The sequence below is a fragment of the Hevea brasiliensis genome, chromosome 4 (genome assembly GCF_030052815.1).
Source record: "Hevea brasiliensis isolate MT/VB/25A 57/8 chromosome 4, ASM3005281v1, whole genome shotgun sequence".
NCBI classification, from domain to species: Eukaryota; Viridiplantae; Streptophyta; class Magnoliopsida; order Malpighiales; family Euphorbiaceae; genus Hevea; species Hevea brasiliensis.
In genome coordinates, this window is record NC_079496.1 from 17,153,975 (window position 1) to 17,171,266 (window position 17,292).

At 34.9% G+C, this 17,292-nt stretch overlaps 1 long non-coding RNA gene and 1 other non-coding gene across 2 annotated transcripts; both read right to left on the minus strand.

Annotated features, from left to right (window-relative positions):
* Positions 1–892: 892 nt before the first annotated feature.
* Positions 893–2,667, minus strand: LOC131179249 (uncharacterized). The gene is made up of 4 exons (XR_009148207.1): positions 2,277–2,667; positions 1,739–1,853; positions 1,605–1,646; positions 893–1,177 (listed from the first exon to the last, which is right to left on the minus strand). It is a non-coding gene; the product is annotated as an uncharacterized LOC131179249 (long non-coding RNA).
* A 14,310-nt stretch (positions 2,668–16,977) lies between these two features.
* On the minus strand, positions 16,978–17,084 carry LOC131179680 (small nucleolar RNA R71). Its single transcript, XR_009148567.1, has one exon. It is a non-coding gene; the product is annotated as a small nucleolar RNA R71 (small nucleolar RNA).
* Positions 17,085–17,292: the final 208 nt, after the last annotated feature.

A 17,292-nucleotide genomic window follows, 5' to 3' on the forward strand; every position in this document is an offset into this window, starting at 1 on the left:
TTTGGTAGGAAAGGTGGGCTTATCACTGGTCAAGGGTGAGCAGTGTTATTCTTTGTTGGGTTGTTTATAAGGTTGGCTATACCACCTAATCCATCCTTATCTCATAAGCTGTCTAATCAACAACCAGGGCACAGAAGTTGTAACACAATCTTGTCCCATCATGGATTCACCATGGACGTCTCACTGCAAACAATTTTAAGTATTATGTCGAGATTAGTACAAATTATTATGATCTCTATACTTCCAATTGTGAAAATGATGATTTGCATCTGTCATGAGAAACTTCACGATCAATTATTGACGAAGAAAAAGAATTTAGAATCCAGCATGAAGTGATGCATAGTTTGAGTATGAACCTAATGATCTAGTCTTACTGTAGTTGATTTCGGATACGTGTGTAGGTTTGTTTGCTTTGCTTTGTTGTTCCTTCCCTTTCAAAAAAATGAAAGTGAAAAATTGCTAACACAGCCCTGCATATCAAGTTTAATCAATTCTCTCCTTGCATTATAGCATATTGTAAGAGTAATCAACGCCCCTAACTTGTGTTAGTACCACATAAACATATGGAAGAGCATGCCATTCCTATAGATCTGCAAAACTTATATAAAAAAATGGCTTAAACCTATAACGCCTTGTGGATCCATTCCCTCCCGATATAGTGGAGCCACGGTCATCTCCGAAAACTCACTCCTTGTAGAGAGACAATGGGAAGCCATCTCCTCTCTGAGCTGGGCTTGCTCTTTCGTTGCTTATGCCTGGAAATTCACATATAATATTAACCCTAATTTCACAATCCAACAAACTAATGAATACATTAGATTTTTTTATATATATTACATGTCAATTATCAAAATAATAATTTAAATACTAATTATTATATAATGTACAATAATTGTCAAAACAATAAGTCTACATTTATTAAATATAATATTATTTTAAATAGATCCACCCTTGAACAGGTCCCTACGAAATCATTGTGCCCAATCACTTTTCAAATTCTTAATATGACATGATATAGGAATTGTGATTCTCTATAATATACCAACGATGTTCTTCATCATTGAAAACAGTACGTCATCATTGAAAACAGTACGCTCTTTTTCCAGGACCTTCTTGAAACATTTTTTTCATTTCTTTCTCCATTTTATGCTTGTGATGAGCATCAAGGTCATAATACCTGAAACCAAAACCATCGAAGTAATTACTTTTATTAGCAATATATGATAAATGGCAAGCATTAGTTCCATATTTATCTCTCCGCAATCTGCATTTTTTGTTCATTGTCTTGCCAACTGAATGGAAACAAGTCCATGTGCTTCTGCAAGGAAGTCCAAGAGGAAAAAAAGAAAAAAAAAAAAAAGAAGAGGGCAATCACAACAGTTTAATGGGGAAACACAGCAGATCATCAATCAGGGGATAGTTCATCCTACAATAAGTATATACCAACACAAGAACAATTTGTAGGGCTTTAATAAAAACTTTCACCACAGCAGCACACTAAGGACAACCAAGAAAAAAATGGATGTTACAAGAGTGAGCGGTTCAACTTCTTAAACGGAGTGAATTATAAAAATTAACATAATCAAATAACATAAGAACCTTACTTTTTAGATGGAAAGGTTGCTGTGTTATGGTCCTCCATAGATCTGTACGATTATAAGACCATAAGACATTATCAATTAATCAACCAAGATCACAAAGTTCATTTTTGGGAAGTTGAATTGAAGTTTACTAGTACACTGTATTCCATGAAATGCGTCTGATGGGAAAACTGCAAGTAGTTGAACAGTTTTATGTACTTGCACTTTGAACATTTGCTTCTCTTCCCAATTAGATACACTTTCCAGGTTCACCTGTAAACGTAATAAAATTAGAATATAACCAAATTCTCACAATAGTTAGTACAACCAAGAAAGCAAAAACAAATCTAACAGTATTTCCAAAAAAATTGATAAAAGAAAAATAGCTGTAAAAATAAGAGTCATTACAACAATGCAATGTGATGCAATGTGATTTTAATCTACTATAAAAACAAACATATTTAGTGCCAGGGTGAATAAGAAAGCATTAACGAAAATGTCAATAGTGATAAAATGAAAAGCCAGAAGATGGAATCTGGTGCCAATTTTTAAATCAATGCCACAAAATGACATGTAAAAAGTTTAGATTCTTTGAAGTACATCATAAGCATGTGAAAATTGTGAACGAATGTGTTCCGATGACAAAATTTGCATCACTGTTATCAGAATGCAGTAGTAAAACATCGAATGAAATACCTGTTTCACTTCTGCTAACCAGGCAGTAAATTCTGGACGTTTATTCCTGCAAAATAGAGATCACCAAGTAAGAGTGTAAAAGACAAGGATTATTCTACAACGGCGATAATAACTCGAGGCTTATAAAACAGACTTAAATATTAAACACTAACTATGAAAAAGCATTGACATGATATAATATCCAGTGGATTATTTCATTTAATCACAAACTGACAATTTGAAATTAGAAATCTAAAACATAAGTGAGATACATTTAAACATCACTTCGATTTTGAACATCAAATGAGACTTAAAAGAGACCAGGACATGTCATAGAACATGGATATGGGTAATGAAAGCATCCCTAACGTGTAGGATTACCACCAACAGAGATTCACAACTCCCTAAAAGTGACACCATATTTTGTCCAGGCCAATAAAATTTTTTAGATACTATATTTTGTCTGGCCCTATAAAAACTTCAAAAAAAAAAATAATAACTCAACTCAACTAAACTAAACCTTTATCCAAATTTTTGGGGTCGGCTTTAAAAAAAAAAGAATAAAAATTCAATTAATTAAAAAATATATAAAATGCATTTTATCAATCAACACACCATATTCATCACAAGGGATTATCAATTTGTGCCTTTAGCAGGGGTGACTGGATGTACAAGTTACTTATCGGCTTTAATAATGAGGCAATTTGATTGTACCCAGTTCATTATGTGAACCAAAGAATTTTTCAAAGTTCATTTCTACCATGAAACCGGAAAAGAGGATGAATTGAGGACCTTACGCAAATCTTAGGAAAGAGTAACCTCGAAGAACCGTTCACCTAAAGGGCCTAGCACGACGGAAGGCTATTCTACGTGGAGGGAAATGAGAGATAAAGGATATGATATTTCTAATCTAAGGGGTCCTGAGAATAAATTACCACAGAAGAATTCTATTGAGGACTATTATGAAGAAGCCAGAGCTAGACTAGAAATCCATTTCCAAAAGATAATAAGTGAAAATCAACAGTTGAAGGAATAAGTTAAGTGGCTAGAGGCAAAGAAAGATAAATCGGCCCAAGATATTCAGCAAGCTGTAAAAAATGAAAGGAAGAGGTTCAGAGAAGAAATATGAGTGACTAAAACAGAGTATGAGAAAAATAAAGGTTAATGGGAAAGAGAGAAATCAATACTTTGAGGGAAAATAAAAAAGGCTGGGATACAAAATAACAGGTTACAAGAAGAGCTTAATTGTCAAAAAGTGCTTGTGGGTAAATATGAACAGGAACTAGATATGAAATGGATTGAATATGACGGACATGCTTAGTTGATCAATGACATTCTGAAAAAGAACATCATGTCAATCTCTATCTAGAACTAAAAGAAAATATAGATAGATTAGAGATGATGGCTGCACAGGGTAAACAAGAATTGTTATCAGAATCGGAGTATGCCCTGCAAACATTCAATCCAACAAGAGGAGAAGAAAGGTTGTATGAATACTTGAAGAAATGCCACAGCGTCCTGCCGAGCCTCCCAAAACCCAGACGTTAGCAGAGTTTTTTCTCAGAAAAGTTTTGTAATAAATGATCATATAGATGAGCGATTCTAGACGCTAATACAATGAAAGGAATTTTGAGATATGTTTTGTGTCTTAAGATTATGATAATGAATGAATAACAAAACCCCCTTAGGATTTATCCTCGTCAGGGTTGAGTGAAAAGTCATGTGCGTTATATGAACAAGTATCATGGACACGTACACAACCCCGTCATTCATGGTTTGACTATTGGATGATGTCATTGCATAGATGATTCGAATTACCCTTTGCAAACAATGACACGATAGCCAAGCTGTGACTGTATCCTTTCAACAAAATAAGGAAAAACAAAATGACCAAAATAATCAGATAAAATAATGAATTGAACAAATGCATGCACATTCTTAACAGGAAAAATTATCAATATTGGTAGACTTAAAGCAAACCCAGTGAGACATTCAAGCACCCAATCAAGAGTTTACTTAACCCGAGCTCGAGCAAGGAGGATAATGATGGAAGAGTAAGAGCAGGCCCAAAATCTACAAGGATAAGTTTCTGAATTGAAGGAACAAGTTTCTGAACTGATGAAAATGATGAGGCAAATGACTCATAACAAGGAGATAGTAATCCCCTCTCGTGATCAAATATCTCAGCAAGTGCCTTACCAACAATGACTGGGGATTTAAGTACCCAGCGGTCCTCGGATCAAGCCTCAACATCCTTTACTTTCCAACCCCCTAATCCAAGTCAAGCTAACATTGATCCAGCTGCCACTGTTAATATCCAAGCCAACCCAAATATTACAATGTTCCAAGCAAATGAGTCATCTTTTCCTATCATGACTCTGAAGGAACGGAAGCGTGAAAAACACAAGTTTATACCATTGAATTCAAAAATTTTCACCTAGGGTCACATGCATCATGCAAGATTTATTTTTATCTATTTGATTTCAATGATAAACAACATATTAAAACTCTTTTAATATGTTTTTGGATCTGTATTTGCCATTTAAGATTTTAAAATTAATCAGATTAATTTTAGAACCCTAGATTAAATCAAGAACGATTACACTAACCTCTTGATGCAATCGCAGTGTCTCGCGCTTTGAGATTTGTCTTCAGGACACCAAATGTTGTCCCTCTAGCTTGTCCACACCAAGAACACCTATGGCAGCCCTTGAACAGCTTCTAAAGCTTTTTCTATTAATTAGAAATTCAAGTTCTGCCTTTTAAGAGATTAGAGATGTAAACAGGACACTAGAAACAATTTTTAGTGTTCTTAATTCAAGAGATTGATGGCTAATCTCTTTGAATTGATGATAGATGAAGAAGAATAGATGGAGAGCCTCAAAATGGCGTGACAAAGGAGAGGAGTGGCTGCTGGTTGTTTTTCTTTTTCATAACCACACTTATATAGCTAGGTTAACACATTAAACCCTTGCCACATGTCACCCTTTGATTAACTCTAGCTTCAAGTGACCTAATCGCATTGTGCCAAGTGTCAAACCTATATTTAATCTTGATTTTAATCATCTTACATGATTAAAAAACATTTGGCAAGCTTATGTGTAATCCCATGTGTCACCATCTCATGGTGCCACGTGTCACACTGTAAAATGACCAAAATGCCCCTGTGTCTTAATTTTGAGTTCTTAACCCAAAATAATTATTTTTCTTCTTCTAATTTATATCAAATATAAATTAATTAATTAATCTCTATTAATTAATTTCTCATTAATTAAATTCATATTTAAACACTTTAAATATAAATTTAACTTATACTATACATCCAATAATCTAGATTTGGTTTCAAGTCATGCTAGAGACTTTGCAATTTAATTGCAAACCAAACATATTTAATTAATCAATTAAACTCTTTAATTAATTAATTAAATCATATTTAAATAGGTGATAACTTGTGTATATGTGTGACTTACTAGGCTCATCACTAATTGACAATGAGACATGATATCAACTCTTAATATCATCAGGACTCTTTCTTACCATAAATGATTTCTCTAAATCATTTTATGAACCTCATAGACCATGGTTAACACCTAGCATAGCATGCCATGGCCACCCAATTAGTAATAAGATTTACCTTAAATGAACCTATAATCATATGTTACCATGCACTAGAATCTCTCTGTTACAAAATCCCAACTCAAGCTGGAGTCATGGTTTATGTCAAACTCCATTTGCTATGAATATTATGTTCTCTTTTAATTCCAGTTCTTGATTAAAAAGATTTTCTCATCAGAAACTCTTTTCTGAATAAATCTATCTGTCCTGGCCAGAAACTTGAAATATCAAAAACAAATAAATGAACATAGGATTTTATCTCTATTTACTTAGAGGAATAGATTCCATTTTGATCAACACCTAGATTCCATTTTGATCAACACCTACCTCCATATATAACTAGTAGGAGCCAACAGATGCCCATATATCCATACACAGTACAAGTATGAAAGCAGTATCAAACTCAAACTACCTATATACAAGATAACTGTGCTATCTCAGGTCTAAAGATTATATGCACTGATATGATTTATAACAAAATATTGACAAGAGTAAACTCCATGTGCTTGTCATAAGTGTCACTGGTTCGGCCTACTTATCATGTATAAATGCCTATCATGTTTGTTATATGGCATGAGACTCACCATTCCATCTTATTTATATCTCATATAAATAACTTGGTAACAAACATGAATACAATCTTTCTGGATAAGTTATGTCCTTATTATGAAGTATCCTCGATTGTGAACCTATTTATGATACTTTGTGCTAGAAATATTGTCACTCATATTCTTAACAACTTAAGAATAATATTTCTAACAAAATATCAATAGACCTTTTCTATTACACATAAATATATTATGTAAACAGAAAAGTGGAAATGCCTTTTATTAATAAAAATATGTACAAGATACATACTAAATGATATGCTCTAGGGCATACTACTAACAGACTCAACCTGTTAACCCACCTTATAACCAGGCTTTGCCATATGCCGAATACTACACACTAACTCCTAATCCGACAATCATGCCTATTACGTCAGATCAGCAACCTACTAGTTCACAGTATCCATTGGTGAGAGGAATGATGTATGGATCAACTGTATTACATAAGGGAAAATATAAAGTGAAAAATGAGAAGCTTTCAGCCCTTAAGGAGTGTCTAAGGGCCATTGAAGGTTTGAATATGTATAACTCAGTAGATGTGTCAGCTTCGCTGTTAGTCCCGGATGTGGTGGTGCCCCCAAAATTCAAGATTCCAGAACTTGAAAAATACAGTGGCACTTCAGACTTGCGTATACATTTGTCAACTTACATAGCTAAAATGTCAGCGTCAACTGATGATGATAAACTACTAATCCACTTTTTTCATAAAAGTCTTACAAGCCTAGCTTTGCGCTGATATGTTCAGTTAGATACGAGTAAGCTACACTCCTGAAAGGATTTGGCAGATGCTTTTCTAAAACAGTATACATTTAACTATGACATGGCCCCAACTAGAATGAATTTTCAAAATTTCACGCAAAAAGAGGATGAGAGTTTCAAGAAATATGCTCAAAGAAGGAGAGAAAAGACAGCAGAAGTTTATCCACCAATAACCGATAATGAGCTTTGCTCTTTATTCATTGAAACTCTGAAAGCTCTCTACTTTAACTTGATGATTAGGAATACCTCCAATAGCTTTGCTGACATCATACAGATGGGAAAAAGGATCAAAGCAAATTTGAGATTGAGAAAATTATAGGAAGCCGTGGGAGAAAATCCAGTGAAAATGACTGTTAATTCAGGAAAGAAAAAAGGAAAGGTTCATGCTGTGGCACGCCCTTCACAAAATACCTTATATCCTCGATTCCTTACTCAAAACCCAATGGTGGCTAATGTTCCTCCACAATTCTAACATCATTCCTACCCTCGTTCTCAACAATTTCCATTACCACAAAGTGCCTACACTCCCTAGCCACCAACCCAACCAAATTCTTTCATTCAACCACCGACTGCCCAAACCAACCCCAGACCACCCAAGAATCCCGATCTTCTCCTTCCAATGCCTTTAGGTGAAATCTATCGCTATCTACTGAGCATTAATCAAATTGTTCCTGTACTACTGGATCCTTTACAACCTCCATATCCTAGGTGGTATAATGCTAATGCTCGATGCGAATATCATGGAGGTGCAATTGATCATTCGATTGACAATTATGGTGCACTAAAAGGCAGAGTACAATCTCTTATTAGGAATGGATGGTTGAAGATGGAAGGGAGAAGCATGGCTCCTAGTGTGGCAACAAATCCATTGCCAAGCCACGACACTGGAAGAGGAGTCAATGTGAATATGGTGGAGTCTATGGATGATTGGTTCTTGATGTTGAGCAATTAAGTCAGTTTTTTGAAGAAATTTTTGAATTCACAATGAATGAGGGGTATCTAAGCCCTAAGATGCTAGAGCTTGAAGGTGGCCAGCCAAGATCAGGTTGTGCTTGCCATGGAGGTGCAGAGGATCATAAGATTGGGAATTATGAAAAATTTAAAAGTGAAGTTTCAAAGCTGTTAATGTTTAAGATATTAAGATGCCAAAGAAAATTGAAAGTAAAGGAAGAGGAAGAAGTAAATTCAATTGGATGCAATGAAGGCAACCCAAGTTCCATTCTTGTACCCAAAATTGTGTTTTTTATTCCCACTGCACCAACCCCATTGGTTCCGACGAGAGTTGTCGTTAGAGCACCTTTGCAACTCCCAGTGACCAACACCTACACTGTACCATAGAATTACAATTTTCAAGTGGTTACCCAAGATACTTTATGTAATTCCTCCATTCCCGCCCCGAATCAAACTTACACTTAACCCATTCCCACATCAAGGCCATCTTTTCCTTCCCTTTCTAACTTCAAAATTACCTTTACAGAACCATTATGTCCTATACGCAGCACAACTCTCTTGGACCAACAAATACCTGGGCTTAAACTTGACCTAACCCCCGTCATCTCATCCAATAATTCAACAGACAAACCATACCACCAACCTAGCTCTGCCTAATGAGGAAGCAAAGTATATTACTAGAAGTGGAAGGTGCTACAGCCCAGAAGAGGTTGAAAAGAAGAAAGGAAAAGCGAAGGTAAGAGAGTTAGCAGAAAACACTAAAGGAGGTGCCAGGGAAGTAGAAAAGGGAGAATCTAGTGAGAAGAGAGATGAGGGTGAATTGCTACTACAAATGATGAAACAAAGTGGATACGATGTGATAGAACTGCTGAAAAGGACACCAGCCAGAATCTCACTTTTGTCGTTAATTTTGAGTTTAGATACACATCGTCAAGCATTATAAAAAATATTGAACTAGGCCTATGTGACTCTTGACATTACACAAGGCCAATTTGAAAAGATTGTTGAACAAATTCAAGCCTCTAATTTTGTCACCTTTTCTGATGATGAGATCGACCCAGCTGGTCTAAAGCACACTAAGGCTTTACATGTGACGGTGAATTGTAAAGGACATATGGAGGCTAAGGTCCTAATAGACAATGGTTCTGCACTTAATATATTACCAAGTGTCACCTTTGCTAGGCTTCCAATAGAACCATCATCAATGCGTTTAAGCAACATGATAGTTAGAGCTTTTGATGGAACTAAAAGAGATGTGTTGAGAGATATTGAGTTGCCACTCAAAATTGGGGTATGCACTTTCGATGTCACTTTTCAAGAGATGAATATCGAACCAACTTATACCATATTGTTGGGAAGACCATAGATCCATGCAGCTAATGCAGTGCCCTCTTCTATACATCAAAGAATCAAATATGTTTTTGATGGCAAGATAGTAACTGTCAGAGGGGAAGAAGCTATGCTGGTTACCAATTCTCAATCTGTCCCATAGATAGAAACAACCGAACAAGCATTGGAAAGCTCTTTTCAGGCATTGGAATTACATGGGATGCCAAACAAAGAACTGAGGGTCTCTGGTATGGTGGCAAAGGTTATGATAAAGAAGGGATGTAAAGAGGGAAAAGGATTGGGCACCAATCTACAAGGAATTGTAAAACCCATAGCTATCATAAGAAGAGAAGGGCGCTTCGGATTAGGATATGACAAAGATGCCTTGATGGATGAGAGATTCAGAATGAGATACATGTTTCGTGATCAGTGCTTTGATCAGTTGCATAAGGAAAAGAGGGTTGTTCCCCAGATTGAAGACATTTTCCTTTCGGCTACTAAAATTGCCCATTAATGTTCTGCAGCCCAGTCTTGTGCCAGATACACTGATTGTGCCAATGGAAGAAGGTCAAGAGCTTGACAATTGAGAAGCAAAAGATGTTCCAGTGCTCCTTTTAAAGTACTATATATTTAGTTACCAACACTTGATCACTTAGTCCATGGTGCCAAGTGGAACTTTATGTAAATGGACCTCATGTTATAATTAAATATTAATGGATTAATAGCGTATTTTCCAAAATCTTTTGTCCTTTTCCTAAAAGTCGTAAAATACCCAGAATGAACAGCTAACGTAGTCCCAGTGATGAAGAAAGATGGTAGGATAAGAGTATGCGTCGATTACAGAGGTCTCAATAAGGCTAGTCTGAAGGATGACTTTCCACTCCCATATATTGATGTGCTAATTGATAATGCGGTAGGTTTAGATAGATGTTCATGCATTGATGGAGCTTTAGGGTGCAATCAAATTCTGATGGATGAATCAGACAAGGAGAAAACGGCTTTTATTACCCAATGGGATATATTCTGTTACAAAGTTATGCCTTTTGGCCTGAAGAATGCTGGAGCAACATATCAGCGTGTCATGGTCATATTGTTATATGATATGACGCATAAAAAAGTAAAAGTTTACGTAGATGATATGATTATCAAGTCAAGAGGGGTGGATAGCCATATAAAAGTTCTAAGAAATGTGTTTGAAAAGCTAAGGAAACATAAGTTGAAGTTAAACCCAGCAACATGTATATTTGGGGCAAAATCTAGAAAATTATTGGGATTTATAGTTGGTGAGAAAGGGATAGAAATTGACCCAGACAAAATTAGAGCCATTCAAGAAATGCCGTTTCTGAAGACAGAAAGAGATGTGCGGAGCTTCCTTGGGAAATTGAATTATATTTCTAGATTCATCTCTAATCTCACAGCTAAAACCGAGCCAATCTCCAAGTTGCTAAAGAAGAATAACACAGTGAAATGGGATGAGGCATGTCAGGAAGTCTTTCAGAAAAGCAAGCAATATTTATCAAATCCACTAGTCTTAGTTCCCCATACGCAGGGTATACCATTGATTTTATACATGGCGGTTCATCAAATCTCCATGGGTTGTGTACTGTGGCAACATGATGATACAAGAAGAAAAGAAAGAGCCATTTACTATTTGAGCAAAAAGTTCAATGAATGTGAAGCGCGATATTCATTTGTGGAAAGGACTTGTTGTGCATTAGCTTGGACAGCACATTGTCTCAAGCATTACATGTTAAACTACAAAACTTGGCTCATTTCTAAGATGGATCCAATCAAGTATGTCTTTGAAAGCCCATTCATACCAGGGAGGATAGTAAAGTGACGAGTCATTCTTTCACAATATGACATTATCTATATGACAAGAAAAGTGGTAAAAGGAAGCGTGATAGCAAATCTTTTAGCAGAAAATCCAATTGATAATTATAAGGCTTTGGATTTTGAATTCTCTGATGAACATATTAATGCAATAGATGAAGAAACAGAAGGGCAAGATGATGTATGACAAATGTATTTCGATGGAGCAGTTAACCTCTCTGATAGTGGAATTGGGACAGTACTAATATCCCTAGATGGGAAACACTTCCCAGTAGCAGTTAAGCTGAGATTTGAGTGCACTAATAATGTTACTAAATATGAAGCTTGTGTGTGTGGTTTGCAAGCCGCGATTGAGATGAAAGTGAAAAAATTAGAAGTGTATGGAGATTCGGCTTTAATAATCTACCAAGTGAAAGAAGAATGGCAGACTAAAGACTCTTAAGTTAATCCCATATCAGAAATATCTTCTTAAGCAGATTAAGAAATTTGCTGAGATCTCTTTTACTCATTTGGGTCGTGATAAGAATCAATTCGCAGGCTCTTTGGCCATAATAGCAATTATGACTCAAATGGAAGAAGGGCAAGAGGTGCAGTTATTGATGATAAAAGCAAGAGATAAGCCAACATCTTTTCTTATGATTGAAGAGGAGATAGATGGGAAACCTTGGTATTATGACATTCAGTGGTACATCAAAACCAGAGAATACCCACCCGGGGCAAGTAAGAATGAAAGAAGGATGATCAGGAGATTAGTCTTAGGGTATTTCCCCAATGGTGAAATCCTATACAAGAGAAATTTTGATGGTGAATTGTTGAGATGTGTGGATGCAAATAAGGCCAAAAGGATTCTTTTTGAAACTCATGAAGGAAATTGTGCCATCAATGGACATATGATGGCTAGGCAAATCTTGCGACAAGGGTATTATTCAACCACCTTTGAAAAGGACTGTATTGATTACTTACGAAAATATCATAAATGTCAAATTTATGCTGATTAGATAAACGCCTCTCCCCTTCAACTTTACAATTTGGTAGCCTCGCGACCATTTGCAATGTGAGGCATCGATGTTACTGGTCCAATTACTCCAAAAACTTTCAATGGGCATAGATTCATTTTGGTAACCATAGATTATTTTACTAAAGTGCGTTAAGGCTGCTTCATATGTTCATGTCACTAAGAATGCAGTCGTAAAGTTTCTCAAAAGGAATTCGTGAGATGTTTCTTATTCTTCCTCCAAAAATTGTAGACCTCATATGTATTTCACTTTCTCATTTTTTAAAACTATAAGTTCATATAAATTATTTTAATCTTCCTATTACACCTTGTGCATAACTTATCACTTGCTTTTTACTTTGAAATATGCACTATTTTCTTATTAATATTTTATTATAAAATAAGAATGCACTAATATAGGTAACTACATATATATTGCTTCAAAATTGCATGAGATAAGGCAATTGATGGACAAGGAGCATATGGGTATGAGAGATCACTGAAAGGATTGGGACACAAACTATTGTCATTCCAAAAAAAAAGGTAGGATTGAAAACCTGAAAAGGTGCTCCTAGCAAAATGAGAGAATGGGCGAAAACCCACAATGGCACTTTCTGCAAAATGAGGAAAGGATGAAAACTCAAAATGACATATCGAGGACCTAAAAAAAAAAGTTGGGAGTGAAAATCTGAAAAGGCACTCCTAGCAAGATAAGGGAAGGAGGACGAAAACCTGAAAATGCGCTTTCTGCAAAATAAGAATCCGAAAAGGCATCCAGAAAAATGATTAAAAGTGGGCGAAGGAAAATAGAAAAAGAAATGGAATAGAAGAGGATAAAATACCTTGTCTTTGAAACTACTATTGATCTTCCTATCAACTCCTCAGCTCTAAGTTCAAGATTAATTAAACTCTCAACTGGATAAGATTTTTCATCAGATTTGCTTTGAAGTCTCTCGCATATTTTTGTTCTTACTTAGTCCCATCATATTTATAAAAAATTTACATATTGGTAAGTAGTTATCAATTAAGCATTCATCATATGCTTAGCTTAATAAACTAATGCTCTTATAGAGCTCAAAATCAGCATATTCATTTATCAAGTAGGTACATGCCTAGTGGTAATTATTTGCCCTTTACATCTCAAACTCTAATTCACTTTCTTTCTGCATTGCATTTTCTTGTTATCAACCTCTGAACTCAATACCCATATTGATTTTAATTTCAGCATTTAATTTTTATGTTGTCAACTTCTGAACTCAAAGTGCATGTTGATTTTGAATTCTACATGTAATTTTCATGTCATCAACCTCTGGACTTAAGGTCCAGGTTGATTTTAATTTCTGCATTTCATTTTCATGTTATCAACCTATCGAATCAAAGCCCATGTTGATTTTGATTTCTACACATAATTTTCATGTCATCAACTTCTAGACTCAAGGTCCATGTTGATTTTGATTTCTATATGGAATTTTCATGTCATCAACCTCTAGACTCAAGGCCCATGTTGATTTTAATTTCTGCATTTACTATTCATGTTATTAACCTCTGGATTTAAGGTCCGTATTGATTTCACTTTCTACTATTTACTTTTCATGTTATCAACCTCTGGACTCAAGGCCCATGTTGATTTTGATTTCTACATGTAATTTTCATGTCATCAACTTCTAGACTCAAGGTCCTTATTGATTTTGATTTCTACATGTAATTTTCAGGTCATCAACCTCTGAACTCAAGGCCCATGTTGATTTTAATTTCTGCATTTACTTTTCATGTTATCAACCTCTAGATTTAAGGTCCATATTGATTTCACTTTCTACTATTTACTTTTCATGTTATCAACCTCTGGGCTCAAGGCTCATGTTGATTTCAATTCCTCCATTTAGTTTTTTGTCAGCAACATCTGGACTCAAGGCCCATATTGATTTTAATTTCTGAATTTCATTTTTTATGTTATCAACCTCTGGATTTAAGGCCCATGTTAATTTTAATTTCTATATTTACTTTTTGTGCTATCAACCTCTGGATTCAAAGTCCATGTTGATTTTATTTTCTACCATTTATTTTTCATTCATAGTATTTCATTTTACATTTACTAAACTTTATGGCCGAACTCCAGGGATAACATTCATAGTACTTCATGGTTTATTAAAGACCAATGTCAAATAGTGATATTATTATTTCGATGTTCTAATATGTTTTAGTAATTCTTATAATATTTGAGGTGACAGTAAATGGTCATGTTCTTGGTCTCTTGAGTGATGCATGCATTTTAGATCATCATTTAGGAGTAATTTTTGCACATAATTTACCCTTATTCATAGCTATTATTTTAGATATTAGTATATATTTAGTCAATTTTGCAATTTTCACTTTTCTTAGTTTAATTTTTGGAATTCATTTGTTTTGTAGGATAAATTTGGAGAAATTTGATGTATTTTGATCAGAGTAGCCATTTGGAGGAGATTAAAATCGAATTGCAAAAATTTTGAAGTTGAGTAAAAAAATGGCCGAGAGCGACACAACCTGCAGCACAACCGAATTAGCTTATGTCGCAGGTTGTGTCGATCGTCAGATATTCACGCCGAGAGCGACACAACCCGCGACACAACTGACTCGGCTTATGTCGTTTTTACTGGAAAATTGTTGACGTGGCATTTCCGTTACTCCAGCCTTTTTACCTCACTTTCTCTGGATCCTTCCCCCTTTTACCCATTCTAGAACAGTCCCCTTGCCTATATAAAGTGCCCTTTATCACTTTCTTTCCATAGAGAGCAAGGGAGGCATTTTTAGAAAGATAGAAAGAGGGAAAGGGAGGAGCATCTTCTGCATCTTCTTCCAGCAGCAGCAAGGATCACGTTTCTGCACTTTTCTGCAGAGATCCTTCTGCAATTTGCTGGGTTTTTCTACCCCTTTTAGCTTACATTTCCATTATTTCTTCATTTCTTCATTTGGGTTTGTCTTTAAACAATGATTTGTGAGTAGTTGATTGAGATTCTAGAGATGGGTTTGTAAATATTGATTTGTTTTGTGGTTTTGAACTGATTTAGCCATTTAAATGAAGATTGTTATATTTTGATTTATTGCTTGTGTGCTTATTTCCTTGCTTGATGAATGGGCCCTCATTAAGTTAAGTTTTAATCCTTAATAGATGGACTGAAAAGTGAATATTGGGGATGGATAATCTTGCAATAAACTTTATTTTCTTGGTGTTAGAAATAAGCTAAGAAGATTAAGGGGAACTTTCCAAAAATCAATTAGAGCATTAATTGGGTTTTTGTTAGATTTGAAATACCGTGAAAACAGGGTTTGATTTAATGAAAACCAATTTTGAGATGCTTGAAAAAGGTTTCAAAAATTTAAGAATTGATTTCCCTCAAAATTGCAATTCTTATGTGTTTGGCTAAATTAGGGAAAAATCACATGCAAACAATATTGAAAATCCAATCTCTAGAATCAATTTATTTTTCATTGAAATTAGATATAAATTCTCCAAACCTCATAAATAGCAATTTCAATTTAAATCCAATTTAAATTTAATTCCAATTTAAATCCAATATCTAGAATTACTTTATTTTTTTTTTAGATTTAATTCTTCTTAATTTCATAAATAGAAATTTCAAATTAATTTTTGGTAATCTAGTTTAATTAATTTTAGTTAATTGATTGATCTAGTTTTAATTCCTCAAATACCAATTTTAATTCCAAATTTCATTTTACATCTTTAATTTTTGTCTTAATTTTAACTTTTAGATTTTATTTTTAATATCTTTTAATTTTTGTTATTCTAATTAGCTTATACTTTTATTTCCAATTTAAGCACAATTCCCTGTGGGATCGATATCAATTTTTAAAACTATACTACTGTGACCTGTGCACTTGCGGACTATACACGCAGTATCAAGTTTTTGGCGCCGTTGCCGGGGAATTGTTTGTTTTAAGTTGGATTTTAATTGTTTTAAGCTAATTAGAATTTTTATTTTCTTTTATTTTCACTATTGTTCCTTGTGTTTTTCAGGTACTTTTCTTGTTTATGAGACGATCGAAAAGCACAAGTGACACCGAATTGTTGTTCAACCCAGAAATTGAAAAATTCTGTCGAGCCAACAAAAAGGAATACAAAAGAAGAAAAGAAGCAGAAAAAGAAGAACAACAAATATTTGAGCAAGAGGAGACAATAGAAAATATGGAGAATCAAAATAGAGCTATTGGTGGAGATAATGGAGGAAACGAGCAAAACGGTCAAAATGCAGTTGCTAATCAAAATGATCCTCAAAGAAGATCCATGTTAGATTATGCTTTTCCTAGATGTACTGATGTGAGAGATAACAGACCTATTATTGGAGCTAATCAATTTGAGTTAAAAACTGGTCTCATTCAAATGGTTCAGAATTCACAATTTGGAGGTAGCCCACTTGAAAATCCTCATTCTCATTTGAAGAAATTTTTAATGATATGTGGCACACAAAGACAACCTGGAGTTTCTGATGAAGTTATTCGGCTCACCTTATTTCCATTCTCTCTTCGGGATTCAGCATTGGAGTGGTATGACTCACTGCCACAAGCTATTATAGCTACTTGGGAGCAGCTATCTCAAGCTTTTCTATCTCAATTTTTCCCACCTGGGAAAACTACTCATTTGAGGAATTTGATGGTAGCTTTTAAACCAAGAGATGATGAAACTTTGTATGAATCCTGGATGAGATTTAAGGAGCTTGAAAGGCAATGTCCTCATCATGAAATACCCAAATGGATGATTGTTCAGAATTTCTACACCAGAGTTACTCCAGCCATAAGAAACACAATTGATTCACAAGCAGGAGGAGATTTCATGAGAATGACAAGTGAAGAATGCTATGATCTATTAGAGAAGATTGCTCATAATACCCATTTATGGGGAAATCCTAGAGCACTTGAGCCAAAGAAAGCTGGGATCTATGAACTAGACTCA